We start from the raw sequence: 22536 nt of genomic DNA, 5'->3' as shown, positions 1-22536 counted from the left end.
TGCGCAGACCCGTGACATTCTCCGCGGCAGCGGCGCCATTAACGCCCCGCCGACTTTTCTCCCTTCGGAGACTTCGGCGGGGGCGGGGGCGGGATTCACGCCGGCCAACGGCCATTCTCCGACCCTCTGGGGAGTCGGAGAATGACGCCCATGACGTCCAGCCCTCTGCATCCCCAGTCCAATTGAAAGGCGGAGAAGGGCGTTCACATCGTCAAGCGGCTCTTCTGCAAGGCTGCTGCTGCCGGATCGGATTTCTGCTTAGCCCTGCTAGCCTATCGCTCGGCCCCACTAGCCACTGGCCTCTCACCAGCCCAGCTGTTGATGGGTCGCGCCCTCAGGACCACTGTGCCGTCCATTCTGGTCCCCACAACCAACCATGCTCCAGTACTGCACAGGATGCGACAGCAGCGCGTCCGCCAGAAAGTGGCACATGACACACGGGCAACTGTTCTTCCCGCCCTGACGCCTGGGACGGCGTCCGCATCCACCTACTAGAAGGCGGCTGGTCAGCACCTGCCGAAGTTGTCCGACGCGTGGCTCCCCGCTCGTTACTAGTTCGCATGCCTGATGGCTCCATTCGCAGGCGCAATCGCCGGGCTCTTCGCCTGCTTCCGCGCTCGCTACGGGAACTTACACCGGTGCCACGCCCTCCTGTTGTTCCTGATGTCGACTTCGTGGAGCTTCCTGCCACCATGCCTATTCTGTCGTCGCCCATGGCCAGGCCCATTCCTCAGCTGGTGAATCCTGACCCACCCTTGAGTCGGTCAACCCAAATTCGTCGCCCACCTACTAGGCTGGACTTATGAGCCTGTTTGAACATTGAACTCACTGATGTATCATACCATTGTGTTAATATGTTTCTCTTTTTCCTTGTCGTTACAGGAGTTCATTTTGACGTTTAACATTTCCACATGTTTTGTTTATGGTACAACCTCGTTGCTATGGCGCACCTGACATCGTCCCATGTATATAGTTTAGCCTCATGTCCATGCTGTAGATATTACACACACACACATTCAGCTGCACTCAGTACACATCTATATTTATTACCACATAGGCACATGTTCTTGTAAAAAAAAGGGGGGATGTCATGATATTCAGGTAAACATCATGGTGCAAACATACATACATACTGATGGACAGATCAACTGACCAATCAATAGACACACACCACAACCAATCACAGGCAAGAGCATACACACTATAAAATGGGGAACACGGCACTTCCCGCTCATTCCAGCAGGAGACAGCTCACGGCACAGAGCTCACAGCAAGCCACTCAGACATCCACCACGTGCTGAGTGCCACTCCAAGATAGTGTTAGGGATAGGTCCACGGGTTCAAGGGTAATGAACGAACCACAGTAACCAGTTTACCATTGTAAATATTGTTCGTAATAAAACTGAGTTGCACCATCCGCAACCGTGTTGGTTCATCTGTGTAGCAGAGCACCCAACATGACAAAGAACAGTCCCACTCTTCAACAATCCGCCAAGAATTAACCAAACTCAGCTCAGCACCCGCCAGCACTCACACCCTCCCACTCTGAAAGCTCACAAAACCGGTTCCAGAGGAAAAACTCCACCCACAAGGAAGAGTCAGAAGAAGCACAGTCTTTCCGAAGAATACTTAATCTGTCCCGACCATCGAAGGAGAAAGGCATGGATTCTTAAATTCAAAATAACAAAAAAGCAAGTAAAAACCCGATACAGTTAGCTCCAACGGGGGTCTATCCTCAATCTTAGTGAGGGCTTAACTAACCTTATCATCAGGGTGGCACGGTGGCGCAGTGGTTAGCACTGCTGCCTCATGCCGCCGAGGTCCCAGTGTCCACCTATCTGCACATTCTCCCTGTGTCTGTGGGTTTCTCCCCCACAACCCAAAGATGTGCCGATAGGTGGATTCGACTCGCCAAATTGCCCCTTAATTTGAAAAAAAAAGAATTGGGTACTCTAAATTATAACAAAATTAACCTTATCATCACCATCCACCCATCTTGTTTATAAAGGAGATAATGGATGTCAGAAAAGACAGGTGTCGAAATGTGACGACTAGGGGCTTTTCACAGTAACTTCACAGTAAATAAATTTAGAGTACCCAATTCATTTTTCCAATTAAGGGGTAATTTAGCGTGGCCAATCCACCTGCACATCTTTGGGTTGTGGGGGCGAAACCCAGGCAAACATGGGGAGAATGTGCAAACTCCACACAAACAGTGAACCAGAGCCAGTATCGAACCTGGGACCTCGGCGCAGTGAGGCAGCAGTGCTAACCACTTCATTGCAGTGTTAATGTAAGCCGATTTGAAAGAGTAAAGCTCCCCCAGGGACAGAGCACAAGACATATATCTCAAGAAAAGGCAAATATGAAATGTGCACGAAGATCAAATAAAGGATCAAATAAGTGATGGCCATCTATTCAGCCAAGCAAGAGGTCACACCTCAAGAGTTAATGTTTCGAGCCCGTATGACTCTTCTTCAGAGCTGAAGAGAAGGGGAATTTAAAAAAATTATTCATTTATGGAATGTGAGTCATTGACTAGGCCCACATTTATTGCCCATCCCTAAGTGTGATGGATTTACTGCCAGCAATTATTCACTTTGGGTACTTGAAGCAGAGATCTGTGGCTGGTGATCATGAACACAAATCCTTATCTATTTTGCACCCAATCTGAGAGATGCTAAGGGAAATTGCAGGGACCCTAAAATTCACTGGCTAGGATCAGATCACTCAGTGTCAAGCCTCTATAAAAATGCTGCCATCCGAGGGGGGTCACGTGCTGGGAGCACGGGAGCAACTACGTTTGCATGAGCTCTAGCTCTGCTCATCCTGGAATCCCTGATTTGATCTTCGTGCACATTTCACATTTGCCTTTTCTTGGGATATATGTCTTGCACTCTGTCCCTGGGGGAGCTTTACTCTTTCAAATTGGCTTACATTAACACTGCAATGAAGGGACAGCACGGTGGCGATCAAAGGCATCACAATCTTGATTCAGTGAGCCACTCCATAATCAGAGGGGTTTTTTGAAACCCCAGTGCTTTGTAATGTGTTTCCATTGAACCATCATTCTATGTACTACTATTTTAAAGTGGTACAAAATTGCTGTGCGGATAGATAGAGTGGACGTTCAGAGACTATTTCCTCGGGCGGATGTAGCTATTACAAGGGGGCATAACTATAAGATTCAGGGTGGGAGATATAGGAGGGATGTCCGAGGTAGGTTCTTTACTCAAAGAGTGGTTAGGGTGTGGAATGGACTGCCTGCTGTGATAGTGGAGTCGGACACTTTAGGAACTTTCAAGCGGTTATTGGATAGGCACATAGAGCACACCAGAATGACAGGGAGTGGGCTAGCTTGATCTTAGTTTCGGACAATGCTCGGCACAACATTGAGGGCCGAAGGGCCTGTTCTGTGCTGTACCGTTCTATGTTCTATGTTCTAAATGGCACAGTCTCTACATGATGTCTCTACTTCTGCATCGGCTCTCACAAACTTCTACAGATGTGCCATAGAGAGCATCCTATCCGGCTGCACCACAGCCTGGTATGGCAACTGCTTGGCCCAAGATCGCAAGAAACTGCAGAGTGCGGTGAACTCGGCCTAACGCGTCACACAAGCTTGCCACCCTCCCATTGATTCTGTCTATGCCTCCCGCTGCCTCAGGAAGGCAGACAGCATTATCAGAGACCCCTCCCACACAGGCATTGCCTTCTTCCAGACTCTTCCATCAGGCAGAAAGTACAGAAGTCTGAAGACCCGCACATCCAGACATAGGAACAGCTTCTTCCCCACAGCTACAAGACTCCTCAACGACTCCCCCTCGGACTGATCAGTTCCCTGTAAGAACACTATTCACGACGCCCTATGCTGCTCTTGCTCATGTATTTGCTTTGTTTGGTTCCTTTTTCCACACTGTAACCAATCACTGTTTGTTGATGTAACCATTTGTCAATGTTCGCTGTTGATTATTCTTTTTGTCTACTATGTACGGCCTCAAAAAATACTTTTCGCTGTCCTTCGGTACATGTGACAAATCAAATCAATCAATCAATCAAGTGAATGATTTTCACTGTTACTTGTACACAAACACTACAGTAAATTCAGTGTAATGACAAGTGTGCATTTAAACACAGAAGACAGAAAGCATGGGCGGGATTCTCCCACAATCGGCGGGATGGCCTGACACCGGCGGCAAGAACGGCGAGATCCGCTCCGGCGTCGGGCCGCCCGGAAGTTGCGGAATCCTCCGCACGTCCGGGGGCGAGGGCGGCGCCGGAGGGGTTGGCGCTGTGCCAACCGGCGCAGAAGGGCCGGCGCGAGTTCGTGGATGCGCAGAACCGCCGGCGTGTTCTGGCGCATGCGCAGGGGTTTGTCCCGCCATGTGGACTGGCCGAAAACGGCCGGCCGCTCGGCCCATCGGGGCCCGGAGAATTGCCGGGGCAGCCGCTGCCAACGGCCCCTGACCGGCATGGCGTGATCCCCTCCCCCACCTGAAAAACGGCACCGGAGAATATGGCAGGTGGCGTCGGAGCGGTGGAACCAGTTTCACACCGACACCCGGGGATTCTCCAACCCGGCGGGGGGGTGGGAGAATCCCGCCCCTGATATCCAAAATGTCTCATTCTGTTCCCCAATCCATTAATTCTCCCTTTCTTTCTGACATTGAAATCTTGGAATGGTCCATGTTTCAATCACTACCTCTCCAGTAGTAACTCCACGGCCTCTCATGCTGTGTGTGAAAGTTTCCACTGGATATACACAGGATCTGCAAGTGTTCAAATGGTATCATTGGTTCTGACTGTGCTTCTTCCAGTGTAGAAATGCCATATGGTAGAGCTTGTTAGGTTTTCCAACTTCTGGATCGACTGCATAAAGTGTTTAATCTAACATCCAAAGGTCATTAACCGAAAATATTATTGTTTCTCTCTGCGCAGATACTGACTAATCTGCTGAGTACTTCAATAATTTCTGTTTTTAAAACAGCAACAAGTTTAGTGCCTTGTGGAAAATTAACCTTGAGGTGCTTCACAGGAGAGTTCTCAAACAATATTTGACTCCAAAACACATAAGGAGATATTAAGTCAGAGAGGTAGGTTTTTAGGAGCATTTTAAAGAAGGAGAGATAGATAGAAATGTTTCAAGATGGGAATGACGGCCTTCCAGAATTTAAGACACTGGCCATAATCTCCATAGATACAAGGGTTTTGCCAGATGAATGGACAATTGCAAATGATAGTCGGGAAGCTTATAGAGTAGCACAGTGGTTAGCACAGTTGCTTCACAGCTCCAGGGTACCAGGTTTGATTCCCGGCTGGGTCACTGTCTGTGCGGAGTCTGCACGTCCTCCCAGTGTCTGCGTGGGTTTCCTCCGGGTGCTCCGGTTTCCTCCCACAGTCCAAAGATATGCAGGTTAGGTGGATTGCCCATGCTAAACTGCCCTTTGTGTCCAAAAAAAAAAGTTAGATGGGGTTACTGGGTTACAGGGATAGAGTGGAAGTGTGGGGTTAAATAGGGTGTTCTTTCCAAGGGCCGCTGCAGACTCAATGGGCCGAATGGCCTCCTTCTGCACTGTAAATTCTATAAAAACAATAATCTGGGACAAAATTAACACGCACTTGGACAAGTGAGGATTAATGAAGGAAAGGCAGCATGAATTTGCTGGAGGTAAATTGTGTTTAACTAATTTTTCTGAAGAGTGGATTGATCAGGACAATACAGTTAAAAAAGGTTTGATGAGCACTTCCGGTTGTGGCTATGCAGAGCTAAGTTGCACATTCGGCGGCTCCCGCAAAAACGAACTTTTGGGCTCTTTTCAGGGCCTCCAACGGCACTTTTTGGACGTTTCCCGGTGTGGGAAGGAGATTATAACAGCTCCCCGATAGTATATGTCTTTTACCAGGAGCGGGGCGACTAAAAAGGTGGTGGTGGACCCGAAGAAGGTGCGAGGAAGAAAAACAAAATGGCTGTGGGTGGAGACCAGGCAGCGTGGATGCAGTGGGCGGAGGAGCAGCAGGAGGGTATTCAGCGCTGCTTTAGAGATTAAAGCGGACCTGCTAGAGTCGATGAAGGCTTCTATTGATAAGCTGCTGGAGACACAGACGGCCCAGGGGGTGGCGATCCGTGAGGCTCGACAAAAGATCTCCGACAATGAGGACGAGATCTTAGACCTGGCGGTAAAGGTGGAGGCGCATGAGGCGCTCCACAAGAAATGGCAGGAGCGGTTCGAGGAGATGGTGAATCGGTCGAGGCGGAGGAATCTGTGGATTCTGGGCCTCCCGGAGGGGCTGGAGGGGCCGGACGTGGGGGCCTATGTGGTCACCACGTTGAACTCGCTGATGGGAGCGGGGTCCTTCCAGGGGCCCCTGGAGCTGGAAGGAGCCCATAGAGTGCTAGCGAGGAGGCCCAAGGCTAACGCGCCTCCGCGGGCGGTGCTGGTGCGGTTCCATCGGTTCGTCGATCGGGAGTGTGTGCTCAGGTGGGCCAAGAAGGAGATGAGCAGCAGGTAAGAGAACGCGGAGGTTCGAATATACCAGGACTGGAGTGCGGAGGTGGTGAAGAGGAGGGCCGGGTACAATCGAGCGAAGGCGGTGCTGCACAGGAAGGGGGTGAAGTTTGGCATGTTGCAGCCGGCGCGATTGTGGGTCACCTACAAGGACCGGCACCATTATTTTGAGTCTCTGGAGGAGGCGTGGGCCTTTGTTCAGGCCGAGAAGTTGGACACAGATTGAGGGTCGGGATGGGCGTTTGGGGACTGCGGTTGATATGTTTTTAAAAAAAAACCTTTGCTTTGCTCCTGGTTTCTTTTTCTCTGTGTTTTTCTCTTTCGAGTTGGTGAGGGTGGTTGCGGCGGGTTGGGCACTGTTTTGGTTGGGTTGGTCGGGGGGGCTCTTGGAGGAGGGTAGGTAAACGGAACAGGGGTGGTGGCCGGCGGTGAGATGGGGCCCCGGGGAGGGGGAGGCCCGAGTCGGGGGTGAGGGGACTGGGCCTATAAAAGGAGGTGCGTTAGAGGTGGCGGGGCGGGTAGGTGGAAAGCGCGGGCTTTTTCCCGCGCTGAAGACTGGTGGGGGCAGGGCCGGGGCGGGGAAGCAAGGGATGTTTCCCACGCTTAGGATGGAAGGGGGAGGGGGAGAGCCTGCGGATGGGGAACAGGAGAGGAGGGTGTGCCACACAATGGGAGGAGTCGAAGGAGAGGCGGGAGTGGCGGGGTCAGCAGGAGTCAGCTGACTTGCGGAAGTGCAATGGGGGGAGTAAATCAGCTAGGATGGGTCCTGTGGGGGGGGGAATCGAGCTGCTGCTGCTATGGTCAAGGGGGAGCTGGAGCGAGTGGGGGGGGGGGGGGGGGATCGTGACGGGGGGGGTGCCGCCGTGGGGAACGGGCCGGGTGTGGGGTGCGGGCACGTGGCTGGCCGAGGAGGGGTTATGGCTAGTCGGCGGGGGAGGGGGGCGGGTAGCCCCCTGATCCGGTTGATAACCTGGAATGTAAGGGGACTGAACGGCTCGGTTAAGCGGGCCCGGGTGTTCGCGCACCTGAAGGGGCTGAAGGCGGATGTGGCTAAGCTCCAGGAGACACACCTGAAGGTGGTAGACCAGGTAAGACTGAGGAAAGGGTGGGTAGGTCAGGTGTTTCACTCGGGGCTGGATGCCAAAAGTCGAGGGGTGGCGATCTTGGTGGGAAAGAAGGTGTCATTCGAGGCGTCGAGCATTGTGGCAGATAATGGCGGTAGGTACGTAATGGTAAGTGGTAAGTTGCAGGGAGAGAGGGTGGTACTGGTCAATGTGTATGCCCCGAATTGGGACGATGCAGGCGAATGTTGGGTCGGATCCCAGACTTGGAAGTGGGGGGCCTGATAATGGGGAGGCTTTAACACGATGCTGGATCCGGCACTGGATCGCTCCAGGTCTAGGACGGGTAGGAAGCTGGCGGCGGCTAGAGTGCTGAGGGGTTTATGGGCCAGATGGGGGGGGGGTGGACCCTTGGAGGTTTGCAAGGCCGGGGGCTAAGGAATTTTCATTCTTCTCACATGTCCATAAGGCTTATTCCCGAATCGACGTTTTCATTTTGAGTAGGGCGCTGATAGCGAGAGTAGAGGATACCGAGTATTCGGCAATAGCCATTTCGGACCACGCCCCGCATTGGGTGGACTTGGAGATGAGGGAGGAGAGGGACCAGCGCCCGTTGTGGCGCTTGGAGGTGGGGCTGTTGGCGAACGTGGAGGTGAGCAAGCGGGTCTGAGGAAGTATAGAGAGGTACTTGGAGACCAACGACAATGGGGAGCTCCGAGTGGGAATGGTATGGGAGGCGCTGAAGGCGGTGGTGAGGGGAGAGCTGATCTCCCTGAGGGCCCATAAGGAGCGGAGGAAGCGGGGGGGGAGAGGGAGAGGCTGGCGGGGGAGATGGTGAGGGTAGACAGGAGGTATGCGGAGGTGCCCGAGGAAGGATTGTTGAGGAAGAGGCGCAGCCTCCAGGCCGAATTCGACCTGGTGACCACCAGGAAGGCAGAGGTGCAGCGGAGGAAGGCCCAGGGGGCGATTTACGAGTATGGGGAAAAGGCAAGCCGGATGCTGGCGCATCAGCTTCGGAAGCGGGACGCAGCTAGGGAGATCGGGGGAGTTAAGGACAGGGAAGGGAGTGTGGTGCGGAGTGGGGTTGGCACCAATGGGGTCTTCAGGGACTTTTACGAGGAATTGTACCAATCCGAGCCCCCACGGGAGGAGGGAGGGATGGGCCGCTTCCTGGACAAATTGAGGTTTCCAAAGGTGGAAGAGGGACTGGTGGCGGGATTGGTGGCCCCGATTGGGCTGGAGGAGCTGATCAAAGGGATAGGAAGCATGCAAGCGGGGAAGGCACCGGGGCCGGAAGGTTTCCCGGTCGAATTCTACAAAAAATATATAGACCTGTTGGGCCCGTTGCTAGTCAGGACCTTCAATGAGGCAAGGGAGGGGGAGCTTTGCCCCCGACGATGTCCCGGGCACTGATCTCCTTGATCCTGAAGCGGGACAAGGATCCCCTGCAGTGTGGGTCTTACAGACCGATTTCGCTGCTAAATGTAGATGCCAAAGTGCTGGCGAAGGTCTCAGCCACGAGGATTGGGGATAGTGTGCCGCAGATCATCCATGAAGACCAGACGGGGTTTGTGAAGGGGAAGCAGTTGAACGCGAATGTGCGGAGGCTTTTGAATGTTATCATGATGCCGTCGAGGGAGGGGGAGGCGGAGATAGTGGTGACGATGGACGCTGAGAAAGCCTTCGATAGGGTAGAGTGGGGGTACCTGTGGGAGGTGCTGAAGAGGTTCGCGTTTGGGGAGGGGTTTGTCAGGTGGGTTAGGCTGTTGTATGAGGTCCCGATGGCGAGTGTGGCCACAAACAGGAGGAGGTCTGAGTACTTTCGGTTGCACCGAGGGACGAGGCAGGGGTGTCCCCTGTCCCCCCTGCTCTTCGCTCTGGCAATTGAACCCCTGGCTATGTTACTAAGGGAGTCAAGGAACTGGAGGGTGTTGGTGAGTGGTGGGGAGGAGCATCGGGTGTCGCTGTATGCAGACGACCTGCTGCTATATGTGGCGGACCCGGTGGGGGGAATGCTGGAGGTAATGAGGATTCTTAGGGAATTCGGGGACTTTTCGGGGTACAAGCTCAACATGGGGAAGAGCGATCTGTTCGTGGGCCACCCAGGAGACCAGGAGAGGGGGATTGGCGAGCTCCCACTAAAAAGGGCGGAGAGGAGCTTCAGGTATTTGGGGGTCCAGGTGGCCAGGAGCTGGGGGGCCCTGCATCGGCTTAATTTCACAAGGCTGGTGGAGCAAATGGAGGAGAAGTTCAAGAGGTGGGACATGTTGCCACTGTCCTTGGCGGGTAGGGTGCAGTCAATCAAAATGACAGTTCTCCCAAGGTTTTTGGTCCTGTTCCAGTGTCTCCCCGTGTTCATCCGAAGGCTTTTTTTAGGCAGCTTAACAGGAGCATAATGGGGTTTGTGTGGGCGCGAGGGACTCCGAGAGTGAGAAGGGTGTTCCTGGAGTGAAGTAGAGATAGGGGGGCACTGGCACTGCCCAACCTCTGTGGGTACTACTGGGCCGCCAATGCGACAATGGTGCGTAAGTGGGTGATGGAGGGGGAGGGAGCTGCATGGAAGAGGCTGGAGACGGCGTCCTGTGTGGGTACGAGTCTGGGGGCGCTGGCAACGGCGCCGCTGCCGCGCCCTCCAAGGAGGTATACCACGAGCCCGGTGGTGCAGCCTGCCCTCAAAATCTGGGGGCAGTGGAAGCGGCATAGGGGGGAAGTTGGGGCCTCGGCATGGACCCCCATATGGGGAAACCACCGGTTCGCCCCAGGGAGAGCAGGTGGAGGGTTTTCGGGGTGGCACAGGGCAGGGATACAAGTTGGGGGACCTGTTTGTGGACGGGAAGTTCGCGAGCCTGGGTGAGCTGGAGGAGAAGTACGGGCTCCCCCCGGGGAACACCTTCAGGTACTTACAGGTAAGGGCGTTTGCCAGACGGCAGATGGTGGAATTCCCGTGGCTACTGCCACACACAGTACAGGACAGGGTGCTCTCGGGGGGGTGGGTAGGAGTGGGGAAAATCTTGGAAACTTACCAGGTGATGCAGGAGGAGGAGGAGGCCTCGGTGGTGGAGGTGAAAGGTAAGTGGGAGGAGGAGTTGGGAGAGGAGATTGGAGATTGAGGAAGGGACGTGGGCAGATGCCCTAGGGAGGGTGAGCTCTTACTCTTCGTGCGCGAGGCTCAGCCTCATACAGTTCAAGGTGCTGCACAGGGCACACATGACCGGGACAAGGATGAGCCGGTTTTCTGGGGGTGAGGACAGATGTGTTAGGTGCTCAGGGAGCCCAGCAAATCACACCCATATGTTCTGGGCATGCCCAGCGCTGGAGGAATTTTGGAAGGGCGTAGCGAGGACGGTGTCAAGGGTGGTAGGATCCGGGGTCAAACCGGGCTGGGGACTCGCAATATTTGGGGTGGCAAAGGAGCCGGGAGTGCAGGAGGTGAAAGAGGCCGGTATTCTGGCCTTTGCGTCCCTGGTAGCCCGGCGAAGGATTCTTCTTCAGTGGAAGGAGGCCCCCAAGCGTGGAATCCTGGATCAACGACATTGGAGAGGGTGAAATTCGCCTTGAGAGGGTCGGTACAAGGGTTCTTTAGGTGGTGGCAACCGTTCTTAGACTTCCTGGTAGAACGGTAGACATTGGTCAATGGCAGCAGCAACTCGGGGGAGGGGGGTGGGGGGGGGGGGTTATTTAAAATTTTAAAAAGGGTTTGATGAAGTGTCACATAGACTTGCCAGCAAAGTTGAAGCCTGAGGAATTAAAGGGAGATTGGCAGAGAGAATACAAAATGAATTAAAAGACAGGAAACAGAGAGTAATGATGGGCATTTATTTTTAAGGTTGGAGGAAGGTATACAGAGGTGTAATCCAGGGAGGACTACTTGGTACAGAAACCACTGCTTTTACTGAAATATATTTATGATTTGGATTTGTGTACACAGGACACAATTTCAAAATTTGTAGATGACACAACACTTTGAAGCATAGTGAACAGTGAGGAGGATAGTGATCGACCTCAAAAGGGCATAGAAGATTGGTGGAATGGTCAGACAAGTGGCAGATGAAATTTAATGCAGAGAAGTGCAATGTAATTCATCTTGGTAGGGTGAAAGAAGCGAGGCAGTACAAACTAAGTGTGCAAGGGTAGGGGGGGGGCAGTATATGGGCACACATTGTTGAAGATGGCAGGTTGATAAAGTGGTTAAAAAGTATATCAGATTATGGGTTTTACAATGTACCAAAGCAAGGAAATGATGATGGACCTTAATTTCAAAAAGTGATTTGGTCATTAATGGAGTATTCTGTTCAATTCTGGGCCCCACAGTTTAGAAAGGATGTGCAGGGACTTCCGATGGAGGCCATGGAGGAGTGGATCGCACACTTGGAAGCTCCCGCCTGTGACGGACATTTGGACCTTTTTCCCTCGTTTTTTTTTGATTTTATGGGATAAATCAGTGAAGAGTGAGACAGTAAGGAGAAATCCCCCCTCCGGTGTATGGAGAATTGGACCAGAAGTGGCCGTGTGAGAAGACAAAGTCCTTTAAGGAAGATGCGAGCAGAGCTGGTAACGTGGGAAAGCATGGCGGAGAAGGCACAATGGTCGACGGAGCAGCTGGTGAAGGTTTTCGAAGATTGCTTCGCCAAGCTGAAGAAGGACACGCTGGACCCGATTAAGGCTTCGATTGATCAAGTTGTGCTGAATCAAGAGACCCATGGGAGAGCGATCCAGGAGGTGGAGTAAAAGGTGTCCATGCACGAGGAGTACATAACCGTGCTGGAGACCAAGGTGGAGATGATGAACGACCGCCAGAAAAGAATGCAGGAGAAGCTGGAGGACCGGGAGAACAGGTCCAGGAGGCAGAATCTTAGAATTGTCGGCCTCCCAGCAAGCAGTGAGGGATCGGATGTGCGGACTCATGTGACGGACATGCTGGAGAAGTTGATGGGGGCTGAGGCGTTCCCTCGGCCCCTGGAAGTGGACAGAGCGCACAGAACCCTCACAAAGGAGCCCCGAGTGAACGAGCCACCGAGGGCCATGGTGGTATGCTTTCACCGTTTCCTGGACAAGGAACACGTTCTGCGATGGGCCAAGAAGGAACGGAGCAGCAAATGGGAGAACTGTGAGCTGCGCATTTATCAGGATCTGGGCGCAGATCTGACCAAGAGGCGAGCTGGGTTCAATCGGGCAAAAACGGCCCTCTTTAAGAAGGGGGTGAAGTTCGGGATGCTGTACCCAGCCCGACTGTGGGTTACACATGAGGAACGGGACTTCCACTTTGAAACGCCAGACGAAGTACGGACTTTTATTAAAGAAAAGAGGCTGGAGGCGAATTAAAAGACACTGAAACCTTGGAGAAGTACTGTGGCCGCAATTTGTTGTGCTGGGTTATATAAATATAAGTAGTGTTATGTGTCATCAGGGGCTGTTTGGATGGCGAAAGATTACTTTGTCTTGCAGGGAGCTGGTTAGAGGGTGGATGGGCTATGGGGTTGGTTCTGTTTTTTGGGTGATTATTTTTCTAAAATGGCTGTTTCTTCACTGTTTTTTCTGATGTTTGTTTACTGGGGAATTTGATGCTTTTAATATGTTTGTCCATGTGGGGGGAGAGGGGAGAGAACAATGGGTAGACAGACTGCTTGTTGCTGGGGCAGGCGCTATTAAGTTAGCATGGGTCAGCTGACTCTCGGAAGCGCAGTGGGGGGTGAGCAGGTGTTAAGCTGGAGCTTGACTTGGGGGGGGGGTTGGGTTTCTAGTGTTGTTGCTCGGGGGGGGGGAAAGGGGGGGTGTAGCTGCTTTGCTGGCGGGGAGGAACAGTTACTAGGGGACAAATGGGAGGTTGGGAACGGCGACTGCCCGAGTGGGGACTAGAGGAAGCGGAGGGCGTGAGCTCGAGGCTGGCCTAAAAAGGGTGATGGCTAGTCAGCAGGGCAGGGGGGGGAGGCTGGAAGCCCCCTGACCAGGCTGATTACATGGAACGTCAGAGGGCTAAATGGGCCGGTCAAGAGGGCTCGCGTGTTTGCGCATTTGAGGGGGCTGAAGTCGGACGTGGCAATGCTACAAGAGACACACCCAAAGGTTACAGACCAGACGAGATTGAGGAAGGGGTGGGTCAGCCAAGTGTTCCATTCAGGTCTGGACTCAAAGACCGGGAGTTAGCAATCTTGATCAACAAACGAGTGGCATTCGAGGCAGGGAGAATCGTGTCAGACAAGGAGGGTAGGTACATAATGGTGAGTGGGAAGCTGAAGGGGGTGCGGGTGGTACTCGTGAACATATATGCTCTGAATTCGGATGATGTGGAATTTATGAGGCGGGTTTTAGGTTAGATCCCAGACTTAGAGTCACATAACCTGATTATGGGAGGAGACTTTAACAGTCATTGATCTGGAATTGGACTGGTCAAAATCCAGGACAGGGAGGAGGCCGGCTGAGGCAAAGGAATTGAAAGGGTTTTATGGAACAGATGGGGGGAGTAGACCCATGGAGGTTTGCATGGCCAAGGGCGAAGGAGTTTTCCTTTTTCTCACCTGTCCACAAGGTATACTCTCGCATCGACTTTTTTGTTCTGAGCAGGGCGCTATTACCGGAGGTGGTGGATACTGAGTACTCGGCAAACGCAGTGTCGGACCATGTCCCGCATTGGGTGGATCTACGGGTTAGAGTGGAGAGAGGGCAACGCCCACTGTGAAGACTGGATGTCGGGTTGCTAGCGGACGAAGCGATCTGTGGGCGGGTTAACAAGTCCATCCAGAACTACCTGGAAATAAATGATACGGGGGTGGTCTCCGCAGCGATGGTTTGGGAAGCTCTGAAGGCAGTGGTCAGAGGGGAGTTAATCTCGATACGGGCCCACAGAGAAAAGGCAGAACGGGCTGAGAGGGATAGATTAGTGGAGGAGATACTCCAGGTGGACAGGATATACTCGGATGCCCCGGACGTGGGGCTACTGAGGGAGCGGCAGAGGTTACAGGTGGAGTTTGGGCTGTTGACCACAGGGAAAGCGGTGGAACAGTTGAGGAACGCAAGGGGAGCGATTTATGAGTATGGGGGAAAGGCAAGCAGAATGTTAGCGCACCAGCTCAGGAAAAGGGAGGCGGCCAGGTAGATAGGTAAAGTAAAGAGTAGAGGCGGGAATATTGTCCTGGACCCAGCGGGGGTGAACGAGGTGTTTAAGGACTTCTATAGTAAATTACATGAGTCGGAACCCCCGGCTGGGGTGGAGTGGATGAGGCAGTTTTTGGATCAGTTGAGGTTCCCGAGGGTAGATGAGGATCTGGTGGAAGTGCTGGGAGCCCCAATTGAGATTGAGGAAATAATCAAGGGGCTGGACGGCATGCAGTCGGGCAAGGCCCCAGGGCCTGATGGCTACCCGGTGGAATGCTATAAGAAGTTTTCAGAGATATTGAGCCCACTGCTGGTGAGGTCATTTAATGAAGCAAGAGACAAGGGAGTCCTCCCCCCAACAATGTTGCAGGCCTCGATTTCATTGATCCTGAAACGGGAGAAGGATCCGGAGCAATGCGGGTCATACAGGCCAATTTCTCTACTGAATGTGGATGCCAAACTGCTGGTTAAGATATTGGCCACAAGGACAGAGGACTGTGTCCCGGGGGTGATAGGGGAAGAGCAGATGGGATTTGTTGAGGGCAGGCAACTCAAGGCCAATGTTCGAAGGCTTTTAAATGATATGATCATCAAAAGCCATCAGAAGGAAAGAAGGTGGAGGCGGTGGTAGCGATGGATGTGGAGAAGGCATTTGATCGGGTGGAGTAGAATTACCTGTGGGAGGCGCTGGGAAGGTTTGGGTTTGGTGAGGGCTTTATTGACTGGGTGTGGTTGCTCAGGCACCAGTAGTGAGTGTTCATACGAACCGGCTGAGGTCGGGCTACTTTAAACTACACCGAGGGACGAGGCAAGGGTGCCCCCTCTCCCCGTTACTGTTTGCTCTGGCCAGAGAGCCATTGGCCATGGTGTTAAGAGCCTCTAGGAACTGGAAAGGGCTGGTTCGGGGGGTGGGGGGGTGGAGCACAGGGTCTCGCTTTACGTAGATGACCTGCTCTTGTATATTTCAGACCCGTTGGAGGGGATGGGGGAAGTAATGCGAACCCTGGGGGAATTTGGCAATTTTACGGGGTATAAATTGAACATGGGGAAAAGCGAGATGTTCGAGATCCAGGCAAGAGGACAGGAGAAGAGACTGGGAGAGCTGCTGCTTAGAATGGTAGGGAGGAGCTTTCGGTATCTGGGAATCCAGGTGGCCCGGAAATGGGAGGTACTGCACAAGTTAAACCTATCCCGGTTGGTAGAACAAATGGAAGGGGACTTTAAGAGATGAGACATGCTCCCACTATCACTGGCGGGGAGGGTACAGACTGTGAAAATGACGGTCCTCCCTAGATTTCTGTATGTCTTTCAGTGCCTCCCCATCTTCATCCCAAAGGCCTTTTTCAAGCAGGCGAATAAGGTTGTTTCGGGCTTTGTGTGGGCGGGTAAAACCCCGCGAGTGAAGAAAGTGTTGCTGGAGCGCAGTCGGGGGGAGGGTGCGTTGGCGCTGCCGAACATCTGCAATTACTACTCGGCGGCTAATATTGCCATGGTTAGGAAGTGGGTAGTGAGGGAGGGGTCGGCATGGGAGCAGATGGAGGCGGTGTCATGCAAAGACACCAGTTTGGGAGCACTGATAACGGCACCTCTTCCGTTCTCGCCGGCCCGATACTCCACATGTCCGGTGGTGGTGGCGGCTCTGAGAATCTGGGGGCAATGGAGGAGAGAGAAGAGAGTGGAGGGAGCACCGGTTTGGACCCCAATTTATAATAATCATCGGTTTGTACCAGGTAGGCTAAATGGTGGGTTCCGGAGTTGGCAAAAATGGCAGCAGTTGCAGTATTCGGGGTGGGGGGGTGGGGGGGGTTCGAGAAAATAAAGTTTGCCTTAAGAGGGTCAATGGCCAGGTACACCTTTTTATTTTTTTAAAATTTAGTGTACCCAATTCATTTTTTTTCACTTAAGGGGCAATTTAGCGTGTTCGATCCACCTATCTTGCACATATGGCCGGGTTCACCTGAAGGTGGCAGCCGTTCGTCGACTTTCACGGGGAAAATTAAAAATATCAGCAGATGCAGTATTCCGGGGGGGGGTGGGGATTGTTGTTTTATGGTTGGGGTGTGTGAAGATTGAGACGGGGGGGGGAAATATTTATTATTTATGGCCAAATTTCCCGGGTTTCCCAGCAGCATTCAATGGGAAATCTAGTTGACAACAGCGGGACCAGTCAATCCTGCTACCAGCCGTTGGTGGGCCCTCTCCGCCACCACAAAACACACAGTGGGTTGCGTGGAAAATCCCGCCCACTGTTTTGAATCCAAGGGCGCAGTTCGGCAGACAAAAGTTAAAGTCCGCTTTTGGGCATGTTTGCCGGGGTGTTTCTTGGGATTGCAGTGCCAAGAATTACGCTGCTATTGAACCCACTGGGTTTTTTGGGCCTTGGGAAGTTTCTCCCCACTGAGGCCACAGAGATTTCCTGCTGGCGAGCTGATCTCACCAGCAGGAACAGCTCCTTGCAGATCGGGCAGCCATTTTGAATGGTAGCCCCAATTTTCCCTCCCCCCTTTCAGGCCCCCTGCTTTATTGACTTTGTCCATTCATCCCCCCAATCTTGTTGAGGCCCCTGGAAACTTCCTTAATCCCCCCTCCAATTGGCAAGGCTATCCCCGGCCCGACCCTGGCAGGGTGCCAGGCTAGCAGTGCCAAGAGGCCCAAGGGTACTAGCCTGCCTTGTCTCCATCCACCCAGGGGTCTCCAATTGCCTGCAAGACTCCCCGACGTGCCATTATGCCTGGTCCACCTTTGTGGAAACCAGTGCTAAACAGCTCACTAGTGAGGTCTTTTCGCAGGTGGGGCCATTGACTCCCCGGCACTGGGTGAATCTGGTATCCCAGTATTTAAATGAGCCTAATGGTGCACACGTGGTCGCTGAATTGCGCCCCATAAACTCTTCTTCAGATTTCTTAAAATATTTGGCAATTAAGAACCAAAGATGAAATGAGACGTTTTTCGGTTTACCCAGCGAGTGAATGCACTGACTGAAAGGATGATGGAAACCGATTCAATGATACCTTTGTGAAGTTAATTGGATAGATACATGAAGAGTAAAGATTTACAGGGCTATGAGGGAAGGCCAGGGAAATGGGATTTAATTGGATAAATCTATCCAAGATCAAAACAGGCATAAGCAGGGTGGCCCGAATGGCCTCCATCCGTGATTCTCTTGTCACCCAACATTTGAGAACTGGGACTATCCAGAAAGAAGCTTGCTGAACAGGGTCTTGGCTGATTTCACTTCTCCTTCCCGCCAGTTCAATGTAGGAGTTGCACTTCGCGCATTTTCTCTGACCACATGGGCGGCACTGTGGCGCAGTGGTTAGCACTGCTGCCTACAGCGCTTCCGCGTGGAGTTTGCACATTCTCCCCGTGTCTGCGTGGGTTTCACCCCCAAAACCTAAAGATGTGCAGGTTAGGTGGATTGGCCACACTAAATTACCCCTTAATTCTCTGCAAGCCTGAAGAGCAATTTTTCAAACTGTGTGGTCGTGCGCACACATCACCAATTGAAACAGATTATTTTCACCTTTAATTCAGCAGATCAAATTAGTCTCCACTAATTTCTGTAGGTTATAACACTTTTTTTCTGTAGCAAAATCCCTTCCACCCAAACATACTGGTTGATTTGTTGATTCTATTGAATCATAAAACGCTGAAGCTGATCTGTAACGGACTTGTGGCTGGATGAACTTTAGTGTGTCCTTCATGATGTATGTTTTGTACGTGAGGCAACTCTTGGCTGCTTGGGGTCAGCCAACAGAAAGCACACAGATTTAAGCTGTGTATTTGGCACAGTGCTGCACTTAGGAAGCTGTCTATCTACAGTGTGTTTACTTTATTTGACGGGCGAGACTGATTAACCACTACAAAATCAATATGACAGAAAAAATAACCCACATGCAGAGTGGTGCGTTTATGCCCCCCCCCCCCCCCCCCCCTCACCCCCAAGTTCTTTCTCCAACATTATATCCCAGTTGGCTACTGGCAGGGAATAGTTGACTTATTAACTGAAGGCCCTTTTATAGGCCGGAAGGAAAGAGGTGATATTTTACAGATCTAATAAAACTTCTGTGTCAATCTAGCATTAAAGGAACCATCTATACCTTTCAGAGAGAGAAAAAAAATTGGCAGGATACATATTCCAGAATGATCTCACTCTAAGAGAGCTCCATACACAAAGTTAGCTGTGTTCTGTTTAGTCAAAGTAAAATGGTGATTTGGAAAAAGAATGCTTAGCTGTTTTTTAATTTCTCACTTGTTGCGATTGAACAATTTTACACTGAATCAGGATCTAGCGAACGTTTTTAATAAACTAGGTGCAAATTAATCACAGCAAAAAATGTACTTCGACTCTGGGAATATTTTCCAGTTGGCACATTTCCATAATGTTGGAAATGTCAGGCAAAGCATTTTTGTCAATGATTAACGCTGATGAAACAATTTTATAGACTTATGAAAATCCCCCTTGAGCAGTGCTAATACTGGTTGAATTTAACTTTGTTGAAGTTTCAAACTATTGGATGAGTGGGTAAAATTTTGTACTGAGCATTTTCACTTAAGCACATGACTGTGTACTAAAGATACATGATCTTAGGGCAGCACGGTGGCGTAGTGGGTTAGCCCTGCTGCCTCACGGCGCCGAGGACCCAGGTTTGATCCCGGCTCTGGGTCACTGTCCGTGTAGAGTTTGCACATTCTCCCCGTGTTTGCGTGGGTTTCGCCCCCACAACCCAAAGATGTGCAGGCTAGTTGGATTGGCCACGCTAAATTGCCCTTTAATTGGAAAAAAATAATTGGGTACTCTAAATTTATTTTTAAAAAGATAGATGATCTTCACCCCCACTTCCCCAAGCCATTTCTATTGACTATAATAGAAGTGAATAACGAGTTCTAAGTTTACTAGGTCCTTTTTTTCCCTTCTGTTGCTTGTTCATCTCCAACTATTTACCTTCTTCCCCCAAAGGCAGTATTTCCTGCTGTGGCAGGTTCCACAGGTATCAAAATCATCCCTGTACCTTACGGAAAAAAAGCAGTTAGGGGTCACCACTAAATGGTACATAGATACATCGAAGATAGGAGCAGGAGGAGGCCTTTTGGCCCTTCGAGCCTGCTCCGCCATTTATCACGATCATGGCTGATCATCAAACTCAATAGTCTAATCCCGCTTTCTCCCCATAGCCTTTGATCCCATTCACCCCAAGTGCTATATCCAGCCGCCTCTTGAATATATTCAATGTTTTAGCATTAACTACTTCCTGTGGTAATGAATTCCACAGGCTCACCACTCTTTGGGTGAAGAAGTTTCTCCTCATCTCTTTCCGAAATGGTTTACCCTGAATCCTCAGACTGTGACCCCTTGGGCGAAATTCTCCGGAAACGGCACGATGTCCGCCGACTGGCGCCCAAAACGGCGCAAATCAGTCGTGCAACGCGCCGCACAAAGGTGCGGAATGCTCCGCATCTTTGGGGGCCGAGCCCCAACCTTAAGGGGCTAGGCCCGCGCCGGACAAATTTCCGCCCTGCCAGCTGGCGGAAAAGGCCTTTGGTGCCCCGCCAGCTAGTGCGGAAATGACATCTCCGGGCGGCGCATGCGCGGGAGCGTTAGCGGCCGCTGACGGCATTCCCACGCATGCGCAGTGGAGAGAGTCTCTTCCGCCTCCACCATGGTGGAGACCGTGGCGGAGGTGGAAGGGAAAGAGTGCCCCCATGGCACAGGCCCGCCTGCGGATCGTTGGGCCCCGATCGCGGGCCAGGCCACCGTGGCGGCACCCTCCGGGGCCAGATCGCCCCGCGCCCCCCCTAGGACCCCAGAGCCCACCCGCGCCGCCTTGTCCCGTCGGTAAGGTAGGTGGTTTAATCTACGCCGGCGGGACAGGCATTTTGGCGGCGGGACTTCGGCCCATCCGGGCCGGAGAATCGCGGGGGGTGGCCCGTCAACCGGCACGGCGCGATTCCCGCCCCCGCCAAATATCCGGTGCCGGAGAATTCGGCAACCGGCGGGAGCGGGATTCACGCCAGCCCCCGGCGATTCTCCGACCCGGCGGGGGGTCGGAGAATCTCGCCCCTGGTTCTAGACACACCCATCATTGGGAACATCTTCCCTGCACCTACCCTGTTTAGTCCTGTTCTAATTTTATAAGTCTCTATGTCCCCCTCATTCTTCTGAACTCCAGCGAGAACAATCCCAACCTAGTCAATCTCTCCTCATATGACAGTCCCGCCATCCCTGGAATCAGTCTGGTAATGATATTTCAGGAAAAGGCAACACGCACAGATATAATTTGGAGACAGGATTTGAATGAATTCATCCACATAAGGGAATATATTACTCAAACTCACCATAATCGCCTTCATATGGAGAGTAACCAGTTGGGTGAGGGGATGTAATGGAGCAGCACTGTAGGATCTGTATCCCACCGAGAATCTGAATTTTCAAGACAGGAAAAAAAACAGAAAAGAAAATGCATTATGTTGGATGGCAGCCCATTCTATGCAAACCACTATCACTGGTTATCAAAATAAGAGTCTGCTTTGCAAACTATTTTTACCAGATTGAAATAGGCAAATAGTGCAAAATGGATGCCTGACCATTAAAAACGTTAATATGCAACGCAACACATATCTGTATTAAGTTCAAAAACAGAGAATGCTGCAAAACCTCAGCAGGTCTGCCAGCATCTAGCATCTATCAGGAGAAAAAGTTGATTTGTAATTTTCCTGTAATGCAACAGAACCCAGTTTTCTTCACGCTTGTCCTTCACATCGTCCATGAAGGTGCTGATCCATTCTTGGATATAATCCTGAGCTTCAAGTTTACCTTGTCCAAATGGCCTGGATGGTGAATATTGGCAGACTTTTCAAACAACTGTAGCTTCAAAGAATTGTGGTTAAAATGTAGAAAGAGGCCATTTGGGTTGTTGTATCTGTGCTGGCTCTCTACAGGTGCAACTTAGCCAGTCTACCTCCCCGCTTCATATCTCTGCATTAAATTTAATCTGCCAGGCCTTTGCCCATCCCAACAGCAAATTCCTCTTGAAGTCTATCACTATCCTCCTGATTGCTCCCAATACTTCCAGATTTGAGCATTTGCAAAATTTGAAATTTTTCTCTCTGCATGCCCAAGTCTAGGTCATTAACAGATATCATTCACCATGCAAACAATAGGGTGTCACTGAGTGGCAATGAAGAACTTTGATTGAAAGGGGCGGCACGGTGGCGAAGTGGTTAGCAGTGCTGCCGCACGGCGCCGAGGACCCGGGTTCGATCCCAGCCACGGGTCACTGTCCTTGTGGAGTTTGCACTTTCTCCCCGTGTCTGCATGGGTCTCACCCCCACAAAACCCGAAAGATATGCAGGGTAGGTGGATTAGCCACGCTAAATTTCCCCTTAATTGGAAAAGAGGAATTGGGTACTCTAACTTTATAAAAACATAACATTGATTGATTCCCCCCCACCACCTCCAATGTAAGCGCAATCATCCTGACGAAGATCAATTAATTCAGTTCAGACTCGGGGTCAAAGTTGAGACCTTGTATGGCTCGGCTGATCACTGGATAAATGTGCTGAGCATTAGCGGACCTCATTTTCCATTTTCAGAATGTGGTCATTGTTAACGAGGCTGGCCTGGCACTTATTGCCTATCCTTAGTAGCGCCAAACCATTAGTGGTTCAAGGTAACTGAGCAGCTAATTACATTATTTAAGTGGGCACTTAATATCAACCATGGTGGTGTGGAACCGGAGTTACATTCAAGCCAGTCTGACCAAGGATGCTCTCGTTCCCCTGAAGGACATTGGTGAAGCAATAGGTTTCTGACAGCACCCTGGCGGCAGCGTTTTTATTTCCAGATTCTTAAATCTGAATTCAAATTCTCAAACAGC

The 22536-nt window shown here is 51.6% G+C and overlaps 1 long non-coding RNA gene across 1 annotated transcript in view; it reads right to left on the bottom strand.

The window, feature by feature from the left end:
* LOC140407245 (uncharacterized) overlaps nt 1–22536 on the bottom strand; it is a 90949-nt gene that overhangs the window by 64151 nt on the left and 4262 nt on the right. The window contains exon 2 of the long non-coding RNA XR_011939760.1: nt 20996–21080. This is a non-coding gene — a long non-coding RNA (uncharacterized lncRNA). The remainder of the gene's footprint in view (nt 1–20995; nt 21081–22536) is intronic.

This window comes from Scyliorhinus torazame, chromosome 1, assembly GCF_047496885.1.
Source record: "Scyliorhinus torazame isolate Kashiwa2021f chromosome 1, sScyTor2.1, whole genome shotgun sequence".
Classification (NCBI taxonomy): domain Eukaryota; kingdom Metazoa; phylum Chordata; class Chondrichthyes; order Carcharhiniformes; family Scyliorhinidae; genus Scyliorhinus; species Scyliorhinus torazame.
The sequence above is the reverse complement of the archived record's forward strand: the minus strand, read 5'-3'. Positions and strand labels throughout refer to the sequence as shown.